The sequence below is a fragment of the Hylobates moloch genome, unplaced genomic scaffold (assembly GCF_009828535.3).
Source record: "Hylobates moloch isolate HMO894 unplaced genomic scaffold, HMol_V3 SCAFFOLD_1, whole genome shotgun sequence".
Classification (NCBI taxonomy): domain Eukaryota; kingdom Metazoa; phylum Chordata; class Mammalia; order Primates; family Hylobatidae; genus Hylobates; species Hylobates moloch.
Genome location: NW_026652276.1, coordinates 142,732,445 through 142,749,596, shown reverse-complemented (window position 1 = coordinate 142,749,596; position 17,152 = coordinate 142,732,445). Strand labels below are relative to the sequence as shown.

The 17,152-nt window shown below is 45.1% G+C and overlaps 1 protein-coding gene across 4 annotated transcripts in view; it reads left to right on the top strand.

Annotated features, from left to right (window-relative positions):
• SNX10 (sorting nexin 10) overlaps positions 1 to 17,152 on the top strand; it is an 83,697-nt gene that overhangs the window by 5,346 nt on the left and 61,199 nt on the right. Inside the window, exon 2 of one of the 4 annotated variants that reach the window (XM_058446250.1) lies at positions 10,518 to 10,655. The exons of the other annotated variants lie outside the window; for them this stretch is intronic. The gene's annotated coding sequence lies outside the window, so the exon portion shown is untranslated. The remainder of the gene's footprint in view (positions 1 to 10,517; positions 10,656 to 17,152) is intronic. 4 annotated transcript variants of the gene reach the window in all.

Below are 17,152 nucleotides of genomic sequence, written 5' to 3'. Positions count from 1 at the left end.
ACCATCTTGGCCAGGCTGGTCTTGAACTCCTGACCTCGTGATCCGCCCGTCTCGGCCTCCCAAAGTGCTGGGATTACAGGAATAAGGCACCGCAGCTGGCCAGAAGATGGTTTTTAGAAATAACTTTGGCGTAGGAAAGACCTCAAGTTTAATAAAATTCAGAAACCATAAAGGAAAATATTGATAGACCTAATTTCATGAAAGATTATACTTCATGTCTAGTATATTTGAACATGACCTTTGGCTACATTTCCCATCTTCACAGCTCAGGCACCCCCTGATCTGTCCTTCCCCACTGCAGACTGGCAGGAGGGATTTCCCCCAGGTCACCCTCCTTCCTTCTTTCCTCACATCTTTCTTCCTCTGCAGGAAACAGATTTTTCAGGGCCTTCCATACCTGTCCCTTTGTTTGTCTCTCCTTAGTTATAAGTAATATTTTTAGAAATACATGTAAAATATCAAGAAATAATGGCTGCACCTCTGCCACCTCTCTCTCACCTCTTATTTCGTAAAGCTGGCTCTATATGTTGCTTTACGTGCCTTAGTATATGTTTATGGATATTATACATATTATAGATATATATGTAACACATTTTTTAAAAAGTAAGGAACAATATATTAATACCATAAACAAAGTTAAAAGGCAGATGACAGGGCTGGGCGCGGTGGCTCACGCCTGTAATCCCAGCACTTTGGGAGGCTGAGGCAGGTGGACCACTTGAGGTCAGGAGTTCGAGACCAGCCTGGCCAACATGGTGAAAGCCCATCTCTACTGAAAATACAAAAATTAGCTGGGCATGGTGGCAGGTGCCTGTAATCCGAGTTAGTGAGTCAGGAGAATCACTTGAGCTCAGGAGGTGGAGGTTGCAGTGAGCCGAGATCGTGCCATTGCACTCCAGCTTGGGCAACAGAGCAAGACTCAGTCTCAAAAAAAAAAAAAAAAAAAAAAAAAACCAAAAAAAAAGGCAGGTGACAAAGGAGTAAAGCAAATAGTTGCAATATCTATAACAGGCATGAACTCTTAGAAATCAATAGGAAAAACAATCCAGTAGGAATATGGGCAAAGGCTATTAATAGGTAATTCACATATATATGTAAAAATGCTTAATCTCATTAATAATCAGATAAGTGTGGATTAAAAACCATGAAACCATTTTTGCTTAGGTTTGTAATATCCAGTGTTGACGAAGGTGTGGAAAAATAGATTGTCACTATATATGGTGGAGAGTGTAAATTGGTACCATCTCTTGGAGAGGCACGTTAGCAGTATTTATAACATTTTAAAGTTTGCATACTTTCTGATCAGTACTTCCACTTCTAGGACCTTATCCCTCTGAAATACTTGCCTACTTGAAAAAAGGAAGTTGCTCCAAATGAGCCAAAATGGAAAATGTTCATTATGCATTATATTAGTCAGTTTGGGCTGCCATAACAAAATGCCATAGACTGGGTGGCTTAAACAACAGAAGTTTATTTCTTAGGGTTTTGGAGGCTGGGAAATGCAGGCTGATTTGTTTCCTACTGAGAGTTCTCTCCTTGGCTTGCAGACAGCCACCTTCCTGCTGCGTCCACACATGGTGGAAAAGGAGAGAAAGAGAATAAGCTCTTGGTGTCTCTGCTTGGTGCCTCACCAGTCCCATCACGAGGGCCCCACCCTTTTAACCTCATCTAAACCTAATCACCCCTCAGAGGCCCTGTTTCCAAATACCAACACACTGGGGGTTAGGGCTTTACTATATGCATTTTGGCAGGACACAATTCAACCTATACTGTATATTAAGTAATGAAAGCAAAGTGGAAGAACAGTAGGAGAAATACAATCTCATTTTTTGAAAAAATCTGGAAGGATGATATGCCCCTAATTGTAGACAGTCATTACCTATGGAGAGTGAGATTAGAATGGGAAAGGGAATGGCATTATGGAGGATTTCAGCAATTTTTTTTTTTTTTTTGAGATGGAGTCTCGCTGTGTTGCCCAGGCTGGAGTGCGGTGGTGCAATCTCGACTCACTGCAACTTCTGCCTCCCGGGTTCAAGCGATTCTTCTGCCTCAGCCTCCTGAGTAGCTGGGATTACAGGCATGCGCCAACACACTCAGCTAATTTTTGTATTTTTAGTAGAGACGGGGTTTCACCATGTTGGTCAGGCTGGTGGACCTTGTGATCCACCTGCCTCGGCCTCCCAAAGTGCTGGGATTACAGGTGTGAGCCACTGTGCCTGGCCTCCAATTTTTTTTTTTTTTCAGCTCACTGCAACCTCTGCCTCCCAAGTTCAAGCAGTTCTTCTGCCTTAGCCTCCCCAGTAGCTGGGATTACAGGTGAGCACCACCATACCCAGCTAATTTTTGTATTTTTAGTAGAGACAGGGTTTCACCATGTTGGCTGGTCTCGAACTCCTGACCTCGCGATCTGCCCGCCTTGGCCTCCCAAACTGCTGGGATTACAGGTGTGAGCCACCACATCTGGCCTATATTTCTATTTTTTTCCCCAAACTTTGAAATAATTTTAACATATAAAAAGTGCAGGCTGTGTGCAGTGGCTCACACCTGTAATCCCAGCCCTTTGTGAGGCTGAGGTGGGAGGATTGCTTGAGCCCAGGAATTTGAGATCAGCCTGGGCAACATAGTGAGACCCTGTCTCTGTTTTCAAAAATACTTTTAAAAGGAATAGAAAAGCCGGGCATGGTGGCTCACACCTGTAATCCCAGCACTTTGGGAGGCCGAGGCGAGTGGATCTCCTGAGGTCAGGAGTTCAAGACCAGGCTGGCCAACATGGTGAAACCCTATCTCTACTAAAAATACAAAAATTAGCTGGGCATAGTGGTGCATGCCTGTAATCCCAGCCACTTGGGAGGCTGAGGCAGGAGAATTGCTTAAACCTGGGAGGCGGAGGTTATAGTGAGCAGAGATTATGCCACTGCACTCCAGCCTGGGCAACAGAGTGAGACTCTGTCTCAAAAATAAATAAATAAAAATAAAACAAAGTGCCAAAATAATAATTTTTTTTTTTTTTTGGCTCAGGGGAGTAGAGACTGTGTCTTGCTGTGTTGCCCAGGCTGGTCTCAAACTCCTGGCCTCAAGTGATCCTCCTGCCTTGGCTCCCAAAGGGTTTAGGATTACAGGTATGAGCCACTACATCTAGCCCTAAATCTTTTATTTTTAAAGATAGTAAGTCTGTTATGCTGAAATAAAATAATACTTAAAACCTGTGGAAAAAAATAACAAAATAATTTGAAGTATTAACTGGGTCCTCCTGCCTAAAGCCTCTCAGCTGAACTGCCTGGGGAGGGGGTGGTCTCTGCTAGAGTGGAAGACCTGGTCCTTCGAATTTCCAGGTGAGTGTTCCCAGTTGCCTTTTCTGCTATTTATTTTAAAAGGTTTATCCCAGCCTCCATCTCTGAAGGCAGGAGTTGTGTGCAGCAAGAGTATTGCTTAATTCAGAAGGGTGATTAACCCTGGATTTCCTGGTCTTTAAGTGCTTTAAAAGAATTAGGCCGAGCGCCATGTCTCTCACTGTAATCTCAGCACTTTGGGATGCTAAGGTGGGTGAATCACTTGAGCTCAGGAGTTTGAGACCAGCCTGGCCAACATGGCGAAACCCCATCTCTATTAAAAATACAAAAATTAGCCAGGTGTGGTGGCGAGCACCTGTAGTCCCAGCTACTCAGGAGGCTGCGTTGGGAGAATCACTTGAGCCTGGGAGGCGGAGGTGGCAGTGAGCCGAGATTGTACCACTGCACTCCAGCCTGGGTGATAGAGTGATACTCTGTCTCAAAAAAAAAAAAAAAAAAAGTCATCTCTCAGTTTAGTTGTGTTTTCTGAGTATATCTTAAAACTAGCTCTGTTACTTCATCATTGGTATTCATTGGTGTTTTCTCGCATCACTATCCCTTCCCAAATCCCCCCAAAAACCACACACAGAGTGTATGTCTAACCAGGCTTTCTGGGATTAACAAGCCAGATCTTATGTTACTCATTTGTATAATTAAATGTGTATATTCTCTTGTGCTCAAGAAAGCTGGCTGGTAAGGCAGAATTTATAATGAACTACAAATGTCATGTCCTTGATTTTTTCTTTTCCCTATGCGGTCTGAATCCCTTAGGAAGATACGAAAGGGAAGTCTTGAGCCCCTTTTTAGATTCAGGCTGGAAATGCCTAATAAATTCCTAATAGCTTCCAAGGTGCTGTGCCTTAAGAAGCCTTGGATTCCTGGGGATGGGAGAACAAAAAGGAGGGTGAAGGGGAACCAAAGGAGGCACCAAAGGCCAAAGACAGACTTCATCCAGGACAAGTCCTGTGTCTAAGGAGTGTGACAAGGCTTTCTGACATGCTTCCAGGAACATTTTGTGTTTATTTGGCATGGCATGTTTTAGGAAGGAGATGGAAACATCTGTTCAGTACTCACGATGTACCACACACTGTCCTGGGTACTTCAGTTTACATTATCTCATTATTCCTGTGATATAGGAGATGCTACAGCCATTTTCGACAATTCAGAGATACTTCATGACTTGAACAAGTGGAGGAGACAGGATTTGAGCCAACAGCTGTTGCCATACCCATGTTTTGCCAGTACTTTATTTTAAGAGTCCCACCATTGGGTTTGCTTTTAGAGCCAAGATGCACTCTCTCTGATTTAAAAGTTTTTTATCAAGGGAAAAATTTAAAAGTCATACTGGGTACATCATTAGGCATAGGACTCTGAGGTTTCCACTTCTGATCCTCAAACATAATCCATGTAGATTATAAAAGGCTGTAAGTTGGGGACTGGGTCATACATTTTTTCCCTTATACCATAGACAACCAGGGCTTTGTAAAATACCTCAGAGCATTTTAACTTTGACATCAGTGGTGTGAGGTTATTTTCATCTCCTTTTTTTCCAATTTCGTTTCCCATTTTCCATCTCAGGTGTGCATTTTCCTTCTTTGTGCCTTTTTATGCTTCCTTGATTCTGCAAAGGTCCCTTTAGCATGTGGCCAGAGTTCTCTGGGTATCAGAGAAACAGAAAGACCCATCTCAAGCTGTGTGGGCCCAGAATCTTACACAGCTCTCATCAGTGTAGGGCACTTGCCCTGATGTGACCTTGAGAGCCAACTCCTTTGCAGGCAGGAGATGGACCCTACCCAGCCTGGCACCAGCAATGACAATGGGGGCCACCTCTGCAGCCCCAAGACAACCCAACCTCAGCACTGTGTTTCCATTCACATGGTCTCCCTCTGTGTGCAGCAAGCCTCCTCTTTCACATTTTTGTACAGCTTCTCTCTTAAACACAGTACACCTCAGCCTGGCCTACATATAGCCCAGGACCCTTGGGTAATACCTTACTCGTCTTGTGTGTTGTGCTCTCTTTTCCTTTGTTTTCACCAGCGTGGCTGCTTTCTGCAGGGTGCATCCTCGGTTTCTGTTACTCCCTGCTCCCTGGTGACCACTTTTGCTGCATACCCACAAAGGCTGGGCTTGGAGTTCTGACCCCAGTTTTGCCATCTCTAGGCAAAATCTATTTCTGGCCTGGCAGGGTGGTTCATGCCTGTAATCCCAGCACTTTGGGAGGCCGAGGTGGGTGGATCACCTGAGGCCAGGAGTTTGAGACCAGCATGGCCAACATGGTGGGAGGGCGACGGAGGTTGCAGTGAGCCGAAATCAACTGCACTCCAGCCTGGGCGACAGAGTGAGACTCCGTCTGAAGGGCGACAGGCTAGTCAGAGATGACACCGGTGGCAGCCAAGAGATCTTTATTGGAGGCTCAGCATGCGAGAAGACGAAGAGAAGGGGAGAGAGAGAGAGAGCTGCTGGGGCTGAGTATTTATGTCCTTTAGGGTGATGTGGTGATTGGTGATTGGTCGGAGGGCAGGACCTCGGGGCTAGCAGGAGGTGTTTCCTTTTGATTGGGTGCGTATTTGGTGGGCTGTGCTTGGTGGGTTTAGGGGGCGCCAAGTGGAGGGGGAAGAACCCGGAACTGATGCCTAAGATGGCGTCTTTGATTTATCCAACACCGTCTCAAAAAAAAAAAAAAAAAAAAAAAAAAAAACCTGTTTCTGATAGTCTCAGAAATGAGACAGAGAGAGAGGGCCCTAAAGGAGGGGAGATCAGAGGTAATACATTGATTAAGAATCCTCCTCAGCTAAAATCAGCTACTAAGAATTAGAATGCATTAGCTTCAACTCTGTTGGTGGCAGATCCCCTACAGTCTTTGAAAGGCTTTTTATGATTCTTTAAAGATTTACAGTATTCTTGCAAATTCATCCCTTTGTGCTTCAGCTGTTGGCTGGTTTTAAAGAAGAGAAAGTTTCCTAAGTTAGCATTGGAGTTGGGGGCTTAATGTAAGGATACTACAGACAACTCAAAGGCAACTGCTTGGAACTGAAAGTCAAAAACTGAAGTTGTACTTTCACTCCTCTCCCAAGGCCCAAGGCCTCTAACTCCCCCTGGCTGTTTCTCTGGCTGGGGCTTCTCTACTTGCACATGGTTCAGTGTGGCCTGCCTGGCCCTGCCTGCACATGGCTTCCCATCCAAGGGCTCATTGCCCTCTGATGCAGTCTTTCAGGCTCCCCCGACCCTCTTTGTACATTTTTGTCTTCATCATGCCAAACTCCTCAGCTTTCCTCTACTCATCTGGCCACTCTGCTCCATTCCCTTGCTTGTTCCTCTGGTTTCTCTGATTCCTCCAGTTGACAGCTCCTTGGGGCCTGTTCTGAGCCCTCTTCTTTTCTCTATGTTTTCTCCCTAGATCTGTGGTTTTCCAACATTTTTGTGCATAGGAATTATCTGGAAAACTTGTTAAGGCAGATTTCTGGGTCTCAGTATTCCAATTCAGTAGTTCTAGGATGAGACCTAGGAACTTGTATCTTATTCCTGGGTGATCCAGAGGCTATGACACACTCAGGACAAGCTGGTTTCATTCTATGACTTTAAGTGTTGTTGATAAACTACTAATTCACTGGTGTGGACATCTAGTTCTCTTGAGAGCTCCAGGTTTAGATATTTAACACTGAATTTGACTGTGGCTTCTTGGGTTTGTCACACACATCTCATATTAACTTGCCCAATATTTGATCCTCTCCCCAGTTTTGTAAGGGCCTAACACTTACATAGTTTGGGGTCCTCTGTAAGAAAAGAAACATAGAATTGAGAATACAAAGCGAGATGTGGGAACGTGGTGGTGCACTGTGCAGATTAGGGCTTGGAAACTTGGCTTCTGTAGCCTTGGGTCATTCTTCTTCGGCTTGTCTACTCACCCCAACACCGTCTCCTCCAGCCTTCCCCATCTGAATGAAGGCCTATGCCTTGCATTTGTTTGTTTAGACCATAAACCTGGGAGCTGTTTCTCATCTTCAGCCCACTTCTGAGCCCTTGAAGGTCTTGCTTGATTCTCCAATTCAGTACCCTCTTGCCCCGAATCTCAGGTTGCCATTGTTACTTTCCTATTAGCTTCTGATCGAGTCTCTCTGGTTCCACTTTGCTCCCCTCCAGTCCAATTTCCAGAGGCAGACAGAGCGATCTTTTAAAGTACATCAGAACGTGTCACTCCAGTCCTGCCATGTGTCCATAGAAATGGCTGAGCCTGGTGGCAGGGCCAGGGGTGTGGGCAGATGGGAGAGGGTCAGGGTGGGATTACACTGCACAAGCTTGACTGTCCTGGAAACTTGAAAGAAGTGGGGCTGTGTCTGGGGAGGTATACAAGAATTATCAATTGCACTTGTTTAAACGTTTCAGTCCCACTTTACCACATTTCATTGGAAGAACTTGAGCTGTGTAAGGCCTGTGAACACAAATGGGGATGGGTACTCCCTAATTCTTTGCTTTTCAGTGCATTCCTGTGGCATTTGATGCTAAATAGTGCAATCAAACTGTTTAATTACTTTTGGGGAAGAATCACACATTCTCTTTTAACCCCGGTGTCATCTTTTAACGCCGGGTTCCTTAATCTCCTTAGAGAGCTGATTAAGCTTGGTGAGAACCCACAAGTCCATGGCCCAGGGAAATCCAACGCCCTGCCCAGGTTCTCTGCGAATTCCCTGGAGGAGGGGGTGGATGGGGGAGGCCTCATGTGCTTTCTTTTTTACCTTGGTGTCAGCCCCGACACAAACTCAGCCCCTTCCCTCATGGATGGAGAAATCCACCACCACTACCATGTGTTTTGTTAGTTGAGTGGACTTCACTGGGTTAGTGGAGAAGTCACTCTGTGGGGCTCCTGACCTTGCATAGTCTCCTGGGTCCCTCTTTCCCCCTCTCATCCCTACCCCTGACTCCGTCCCCCTCACTTGTCCATGAGCTCCAGTCTTCTTCCTCTGTAACTATGGATACTCCCCAGTTCCTCTCTTCAACTTACAAACCCAAGTCAAAGTACAGGGCAGAACAAAGGGCTTTATATGTAGGGAACCAACACTCCTTAGAAGTTATAAATACAAACACACACAAAAGAGTTTTCTATCACACTAATTATCTTCCCCTTTCTCACTGATGTAGCAGCTCTTACTGTAGAGTGGCGTTTGGAAGAGCTGGGGAGAAGATGTGCTCTTCCTGCTGTCCCCGAAGGTCACTGTCTGGGTTAGGGGGCAGGCAGTGTTACTGTAGCTCTGGGTTCTGGAATCTCACAGCAAACAACTTGGAGTCTCTTCATCAGCTTCTGTGCAGTTGATCAGACCCTAAGAAACGAGCTCTTTCTGCCTAAACACACAGGAAACTTCCTATGTTAGGAAATCAGCTTAAAGATTTACAACCAGGCGCAAACCGGATGCTGCGATTTGCTAGTCACCTTGCTTCGCTAGTGGTTGGGAAACCTTGAAAAACAGCGGCATCTATTTTGAGGACTTTGCCAAACTGAGTCTGTAGACAGACGCATGTCAAATGCCCTTGGATTACAGTCATTATTGCCAGCAAGTAAGAGTTTAAGAATAATAACTTTGGCATTTCACCCACTTCTATTATTTTTAAAATTATTTATTTTAGACAGAGTCTCTCTCTGTCGCCCACGCTGAAGTGCAGTGGCGCAATCGTGGGTCACCAACCTCTGCCTCCCAGGGTTAAACGATTCTCGTGCCTCAGCCTCCCGAGTAGTTGGGACTACAGGCATGAGCCACCACACCTGGCTAATTTTTTTGTATTTTTTTTTTTTTTGTAGAGACGGGGTTTTGCCAGATTGGCCAGGCTGGTCTCGAACTCCTGAACTGAAGCAATCCGCCCGCCTTGGCCTCCCAAAGTGCTGGGATTGCAGACATGACCCACTGCACCCGGCCACATTTCACCCACTTTTTAAAATGACCTTCTTGTGTTACTTATCTTAGGCTTCTTAGATCAAGGCCAGGCATTGGACATCCGTGAGTAAATGATCCAACTCTTGCAGGGAGTGGCCACAGTGTGGCTGAGTTTCAGACCATTTAGATTTAAAATATTCTGCTCCCTAAATATTATTATCCTATCTGACAAAAAACATGCTCGAAGAGAATTTTTTTTTTTTTTTTTTTGAGACAGAGTCTTGTTTTGTCACTTGGGCTGGAGTGTACTGATATGATCATGGCTCACCGCAGCTTTCTGAGCTCAGGTGATCTCCTACTTCAGCCTCCTGAGTGGCTGAGACTACAGGCATGCACCACCACGCCTGGCTAATGTTTTTGTATTTTTGTAGAGATGGGTTTCGTCATGTTGCCCAGGTCTTGAACTCCTGGGCTCAAGTGATCCACCCGCCTCAGCCTCCCAAAGCACTGGGATTACAGGCATGAGCCACTGTGCCCAGACAGAAAATTTTTGTAAAGGAACAAATGCTCTGTGATCATGAGGAAGGCACCTCAGCATTGTTTATGCTGGGGGTCCTGGGAAAGTCTGAGAATGAACAGTGACTGCAGCTGGCACAGTGGGAGCCAGGCACAGGCCTCCATGCTTGCTCATTTGATCTTTACAGTAGATCATGAAGCAGGCAGTTATCTCCTCTTACAGATGAGAACACTGAAGCACAGAGATGAAGTAATTTGGCAAAGGGCAGAATGTGAATTCACAACCAGGTTGTCTGGAGTCAAATGCCTCACACTACTTTTACCACTCACTGTGCTCGTCCTGCTCACTTTAGGGGGGCATTCCCTTCTAAACTGCTCCTCAGCAGTGGATCTTCATGACAGAGGCACTGTGAAGGAAAGAGGGTTATTTCCAGTGAGTTGCAATGCTTTTCCTTTAGAAAAGAGAATTTCTCTCTCTGTTTAAAAGCAGAACATTAAATGTTGAATTTTTTTCTCTCATCTGCATCCCTGTATCCTTTCCTTGTCTCAGCCCCAAGCTGCTCTCCAGATGCCTAAAGACTGTCTCTCCCGTCTGGATGTCCCTAACACCCTAACATGTCCCAGTTGAACTCAGTTTCTTTCTTACCTCTCAAAACAGCCCCCCTTTTCCAACTTCCCCATTCTGGGAACACCAGTCTTCTTCCAGTCACCCAGCCTGTGAGTCATCCTTGACTCGCTTTTCTCCATCATGCCCTGTGTCCAAGTTTTTCTTGTTGTTTATTCATTTTTTTTGTATTCTTTGAGACAGGATCTCACTCTGTCACCCAGACTGGAGTGCAGTGGCATGATCTCGGCTCACTGCAACCTCTGCCTCCCAGGCTCAACCCATCCTCCAACCTCAGCCTCCTGAGTAGCTGGGACTATGGGTGCGTGCCATGAAACCCAGGTAATTTTTGCATTTTTTTTTTGTTTTTGTTCCAGAGATGGGGTTTTGCCATGTTGCCCAGGCTAGGATTTTTTTTTTTTTTTTAGTAGTCTTTATTTTTTAGAGCAGTTTTAGGTTCACAGCAAAAATGAAGGTACAGAGCTTCCCTGCTCCCCACAACCCACCTCTCCCATTATCAGCATCAGCACCACGGGGGTACATTGGTAACAGTTGATGAACCTGCACTGATACATTAACATCACCCAAAGTGGACAGTCTGTAGTTTACCTTAGGGTTCATTCTTGGCATTGTATGTTCTATGGGTTTTGACAAATGTGCAGTGCCATGTATCTGCCATTATAGTATCACATCGAATTACTTCACTGCCCAGAAAACCTCAGCTCTGCTTCTTGTTGTTTTCCAATGAGCTTCTCCATTTTTCCTGCCCACCTGAGTCCATGAGCTCTTCCTCTGGCTGCTGCATTCCATCAGTCTTTTGATGAAGCTCATGGCTTGTAATTTCTCTCCCTGGCAATCCTTCCAACACCCATCCCAGATGAATCACTGCCATCATGTCAAGCTTCTACTTACTCCATGCCTGCCTTCCAACAGGATAGAAGTCCAAATTCCTCCTTTCGTTCTTCAGGGACTTCCCAATCCTAAAATGCTTGCCACAGCCTGTGATATTATGATATATATGTTGGTTTTGCTCACAGTTCCTGGCCCATAAATCCTATAGCCCTTGTTACAGTGTTTGGGTGTTTTAGGCCTCAGAAGCAGGCCTCAGAAAACAGTACCTCTTGCTGACTTTCTCCTGTTCTTCCTTCAACCTGCTCCTGTTTCTCCCCAAGGCTAATCTTCCCCTGTGTTTCCATAAAGAAATTCTCAGACTTACCTTGTCTGATTGTAGATCATAAGACCGTCATTTCAGGAGGGGTCCTGCCCTTTACCCTGGGGGAAGCAATGTTGCACCAAGCGGCCCAGAAGAATCTGAACAGACAGGCCTTTCTGGGTTCCCCACTCAGTCTGTTAGTATTGGGTCATGCCCTTTTTGTCCAATCACATTTCTGCATGGTTGCCCCTGCTTCAGTCATCCCTGTTCAATGAAGTCTGTGTAAAAGGCCCAAGAGGACAGGGTTTAGAGGGCTTCTGGAAGGCTGAACACGTGGAGGTTCCTGGGGGGTGGTGCACCCGGGGAGGTATGGGAGCTCCGTACCCATACCTTGTCCTGTGCGTCTCCATCTGTGTCCTTTGTACTATCCTTTATAATAAACCAGTAATGAGTTTCGTGAGCCGCTCTAGCAAATTAATCAAACCCAAGGAGGAGGTCATGGGATCCCCAGTTTATAGCCAGTGAGTCAGAAGCACAGCAAAACAGCCTAGGGCTTGAGATGGGCACTTTAAGTGGGGGCAGTCATTTGGGTCTGAGCCTCAACCTCTGGGATCTGATAATGTCTCCAGGTAGGTAGGGTCAGAATTGAACTGGCTTGGAGGACACCCAGCTGCTGTCTACCGCAGAATTGATTGCTTGCTTGTTGGTGGGAAGAAGTCCCCACACACTTGGTCACAGCAGTCTTCTATGTTGATTGATTGTCTTTGAGTAAGAGAATTAAAAAAAATGCTTTTGAGTTTGAGTTTCTCAGACAGCTCTTCAGACAAACCTGCTTGTGATATTCTGCCAGCACGGCCCTCCATTCATGGGGGACTGGGCCCCTCACTTCTCCCAAACTCATTACTGCCTCTTAATCACCACAGGCTGGTCGTTTTCTCTGCCTGTCCTAATGCGAGCATCAAGACCTAATCAAGCCCTGCCTTCTCCATGAAGCCTCCCCCTCCATTCTTCCTGTTAGCCCTGCTATCAGTGCAGTTCTTCTGGCACATCACAGTGAGCATTGCGTTACAAATGGCCTGTTTCATATCTGAGTCTTGACATCTTTAGGTGTTAGAACTCAAGGAGTGTTACTTAATCATCCAAAAAAAAAAAAAAAAAATCCCTCACCAGGACCACCCAGTGAGAACGCACACCCAGTCAGTTCTCAGTGATTATGTATTGGACTGACTTGCCACTGTCCTCTGCTTAGCCTTAGGTGGTCCTTCATAGCTAGTGACCCTAACTAGGTCTGCCGAGTGAATGCACTGCACTTTTCTCAGTATTACCTCTTTTCGGAAGGTAAGTATTACGTCTTTTCATGTATCTGGCTGTTGGCTTCTCCCAGGTTCATGTATGTGGGAAGAACTCTATCCCCAACCTTCATCCCTAAAGCATTTGAGCCGTTAATAACTCAGTTTGGGTTGGTATTTTTCACTCAATGCTGTCTTTTAAGCATTTATTTCTAAGGGGGATGCTTGGGTGCCCTGTTGGATGTAGGGGTACCTTGTGGTGAGGGTGAGGGCTCCTCTGAGTCTGGCTGCCTGGGCAACGATCCTGGCTTCTTCACTTGATCAGCTGCACAGTCTTAGGTGCCTTTTCCTTATTTGCAAAATTGAAGTAATAATGATACCTGGCTTCTGGGGCCCTTACCAGGATTAGATGAGATAATTCATGTTGCAAGCTTTGAACGGTGTCTGGGACATAGTAAACAATTTTTTTTGGTCTTATTGCTATTTTGGATTTTTAATGGCATAATTTTAACATTATTCCCCAGTCTCATCCTCCACAGTCCAGTGGAGTTAGTTTAGGAGGAAAGATAGAAAACAGAGGCCACTTCACTCTGCGTTGTTGCTGGCTAAACGCTTTCTTTCCTCACAAGACGAATGATTAACCATGGGTGGGCTCACAGGTGGGCTGGCGGCGGGGTGGGGGGGGCGGCTGTCAACCCATCTTCCCTTCCCAGATGGTTGGGCTGCTTAGAAACTTGATGGAGATGCAGAAATGGAGAAAACCAGCTGGAACTCGTTCAATCAAATTTAATTTACTGCATATTTTCTGGCCACTGACAATATGCCAGGCACTGTGCTAAGTGCTAAAGTTATAAAGCATAAATAATTTGGGCAAGGTCCCTGCCCTCAAGGGACTTTTCAGAGGACACATAATCCTCAAGAAAATAGATTAATAGATAAATAATAAATTAATATGGACTGCGGCAAAGTCCGAGCAGAAAAATGAAAGGATAGAGTTCCTAGGGGAGTCTGCTTTAGTGGGTGGTTAGGGAACCCTCTTTGGGGAGGTGGCCTTTAAACCAAGATCTGAAGCTGGGAAGGAGCCACCTTGGTGAGTTGGGGGTGGGGAGGTGGAAAGGGGAGAATGTCGAGAAAACAGCAGCACTAGGGGCCTGAGGAAGGATCTGGCGAGGAACTATTTTTTTTTTTTTTTTTTTGGGAGGGGGGGTCTGGCTGTGTCAGGCTGGCTTGCAGTGGGGCGAGCTGGGCCCACTGCAAGCTCCGCCTCCTGGGGTTCACGCCATTCTCCTGTCTCAGCCTCCCGAGTAGCTGGAACTACAGGCGCCCGCCACCATGCCTGGCTAATTTTTTTGTATTTTTAGTAGAGATGGGGTTTCACCGTGTTAGCCAGGATGGTCTCGATCTCCGGACCTCGTGATCCGCCCACCTCGGCCTCCCAAAGTGCTGGGATTACAGGCGTGAGCCACCGCGCCCGGCCAAGCCGAGGAACTATTAATAGTCTGGTCACTGTGAGAAGACACCTGGAGTGTGCAGAAGAGCTTGGCTGAGGGGGTGGTCAGGGAACCGAAGGGGCGAGGCTTATAGGGATTGTGTAAGTGCATACCCTGTTATCTGGAACAGTGGTTTAACATTTTTAAATTAAATTATTTTTCTTTTTATTTTTGAGACAGGGTCTGGCTCTGTCGCCCAGGCTGGAATGCAGTGGCACGATCTCAGCTCAGTACCATCTCCGCCTCTCGGGTTCAAGGATTCTCATGCCTCAGCCTCCCAAGTAGCTGGGACTACAGGCATGCGCCACTAGGCCTGGCTAATTTTTATATTTTTAGTAGAGACGGGGTTTCACTGTATTGCCCAGGCTGGTCTGGAACCCCTGGGCTCAAGCGATTCTCCCGCCTCGGCCTCCAAAAGTGCCACTGCACCTGGCCAGTGGCTTAAAATTTTTTTGTATCATTGACATACTTGAGAAGGCATAAGATACTCTTGTAGTGTGGGGCTGTTGCACTGGGGGGAGGGAATTGTCAGGGTGTGTGGGGTTGAAAAGAGCCCCTGGTGATTTGGACATACCTTGCCTTCCATCTCTTCAAATTGAGAAACACACCTCTTCACAGAATCCTTGGGCATCTGGGAACATTTACATCTCTTACTTTTCAATTAAATTTTGAAGGATTATAGAGGCACACTATAGGAACATGGAATTCTGTCAATTGATGAGAACATTGGCTCAGACCTCTGAGGCTGAGTCACTGTTTAATTGGATTACTGTGTGGCCCACTTAAATAAATACTGTTTTTGAATAGAAAAGTTATTTTATTTTGAAATTGTATGAATAAGACTTTGGACACATCCTTTAAGATTTTCACGCACGTGGTTGTTGCCCTTTTGTTGAGAGAGGCAGTGTCGAGGAGATAAGAGAACAGCTGGCATTGCATTTGTGTCTGCACTAGGCTCTGTGGCTTTGGGCAGGGATTTAACTTCTCTGGTAAAATAGGACAAATAAGTCTTGCACTGCCTGCCTCATCAGCTGTCATGGAACAGTGCTTTATAAATTACACAATATCAGAAAACAAAAGTTACTTCAAAAAAATTAAATTTAGTTTCTGTACATTATGACCCATAGCACATCACAGCCATAAATTACACAATATCAGAAGACAAAAGTTACTTCAAAAAAATTAAATTTAGTTTCTGTACATTATGGCCCATAGCACATTACGGCGAGGATGTAATTCATGACCATGGAACAGAACTTTTCACTGTTCACAGCTGACTGGTCTCTAGAAAAATCTAAAGGAGAATATTTTTATAACTTTGGAGCAGGAGTGGTCTTTATAAGGATGGTGCAAAGCCTGGAAGCCATAAGGAAAACCTTCATAAAATTCATTATCTAATAAAAAGTATTGGCATAGCAACCACCATAAGCAAAACGAACAGATTACAAACCAGAAAAATATACTTGAACTTTATGTTATGTATTAAGGATTAACTTCCCTAATACAAAAACAACTCCTATGAACCAATAAGGAAAAGAACAGGAACTCTGTAAGAAAATGATTGAAAGACATAAACAGTTTGTATAAAAGAAAATAGTGGCCCCGGGCGCAGTGGCTCAAGCCTGTAATCCCAGCACTTTGGGAGGCCGAGGTTGGCGGATCACAAGGTCAGGCATTCGAGACCAGCCTGGCCAACATGGTGAAACCCCGTCTCTACTAAAAATAAAAAAATTAGCCGGGTGTGGTGGCGCTTGCCTGTAATCCCAGCTACTCAAGAGGCTGAGGCAAGAGAATCGCTTGAACCTGGGAGGCGGAGGTTGCAGTGAGCCGAGATCATGCCACTGCACTCCAGCCTGGGCAACAGAGTGAGACTCCATCTCAAAAAAAAGCAAATAGTGGCACCTAAACACAAGAAAAATGCTTGCTGTTATGCATAATTGAAAAAAATACTAATTAAATCACATTGAAATAAGCCATTTTTTGCCTATCTAGGATTGACAAAGATAAAACATTTTGCAAACAGATCATGTTAGGGAAGATACAGGAAAACAACCCACTCACCTGTAAATACATTGCTTTGCCAATATCTTAATGATTCAGATGATCTGGCTTGATCCAGCAGTTCCACTTACAGAAATTTATCCTTAGTTGTACTCATGCAGGTATTCACTGCGTACTGTTCGTAGTAGCATGAGAATGTCTTATCAGTGGGTGCTGGTGAAATGAAGTGTGTTGCATTCACATCATGGAATAGTGCACAGCCACAAAAAGAGTACGAGGCTAACTAAAAACCATTTAGCAGATACCTGCCCCCGCTTTTTAAAAAAAGAACATTTTATTGTGATTAGAATACTCACCAAACTTAACAAACTTTCCAGTGTATAATACAGTATTGTTAGCCATAGGTGCAATGTTGTACAGCAGATCTTTAGAGCTGCTTAATTAATCTAGTGGACTCCTGATCTTTTTAGAACCTGTAAACTGAAGTCTTTCTTCCCAATGCTATTGCTTCACTACCTGATGCACCTTTTTTGGCTAAGTTTGCTTAACTGAGCTTTTTGTGATTGTTTTGCCAGCATGGGAGGACCTGCTATATCTGGGACTCTATGCAAAGAATATTCAGAGGAATTATATGCCTTTAAAGTCTGCCTGTTAACAAAGGGTTAAATAATTTAGGCATTAGACGAATTGGGGGCCCTGCCAAACGAGTGTGGCTAAAGTCTGTCCTTTTCCTGAACATTCATGTAAGAAAACTCCACCCCCTGTTTGTCCCCACATTCTCTCTCCTAAGGATCATTGTTCCCTTGTGGCATAATAATTAAAAAAAAAATGTGAAATTGAGCCGTCATCAGACTGGTAATGAAATCCTGAGTGCTGAAGACCCTGAATTTCTTTTTTCTTTTTTTT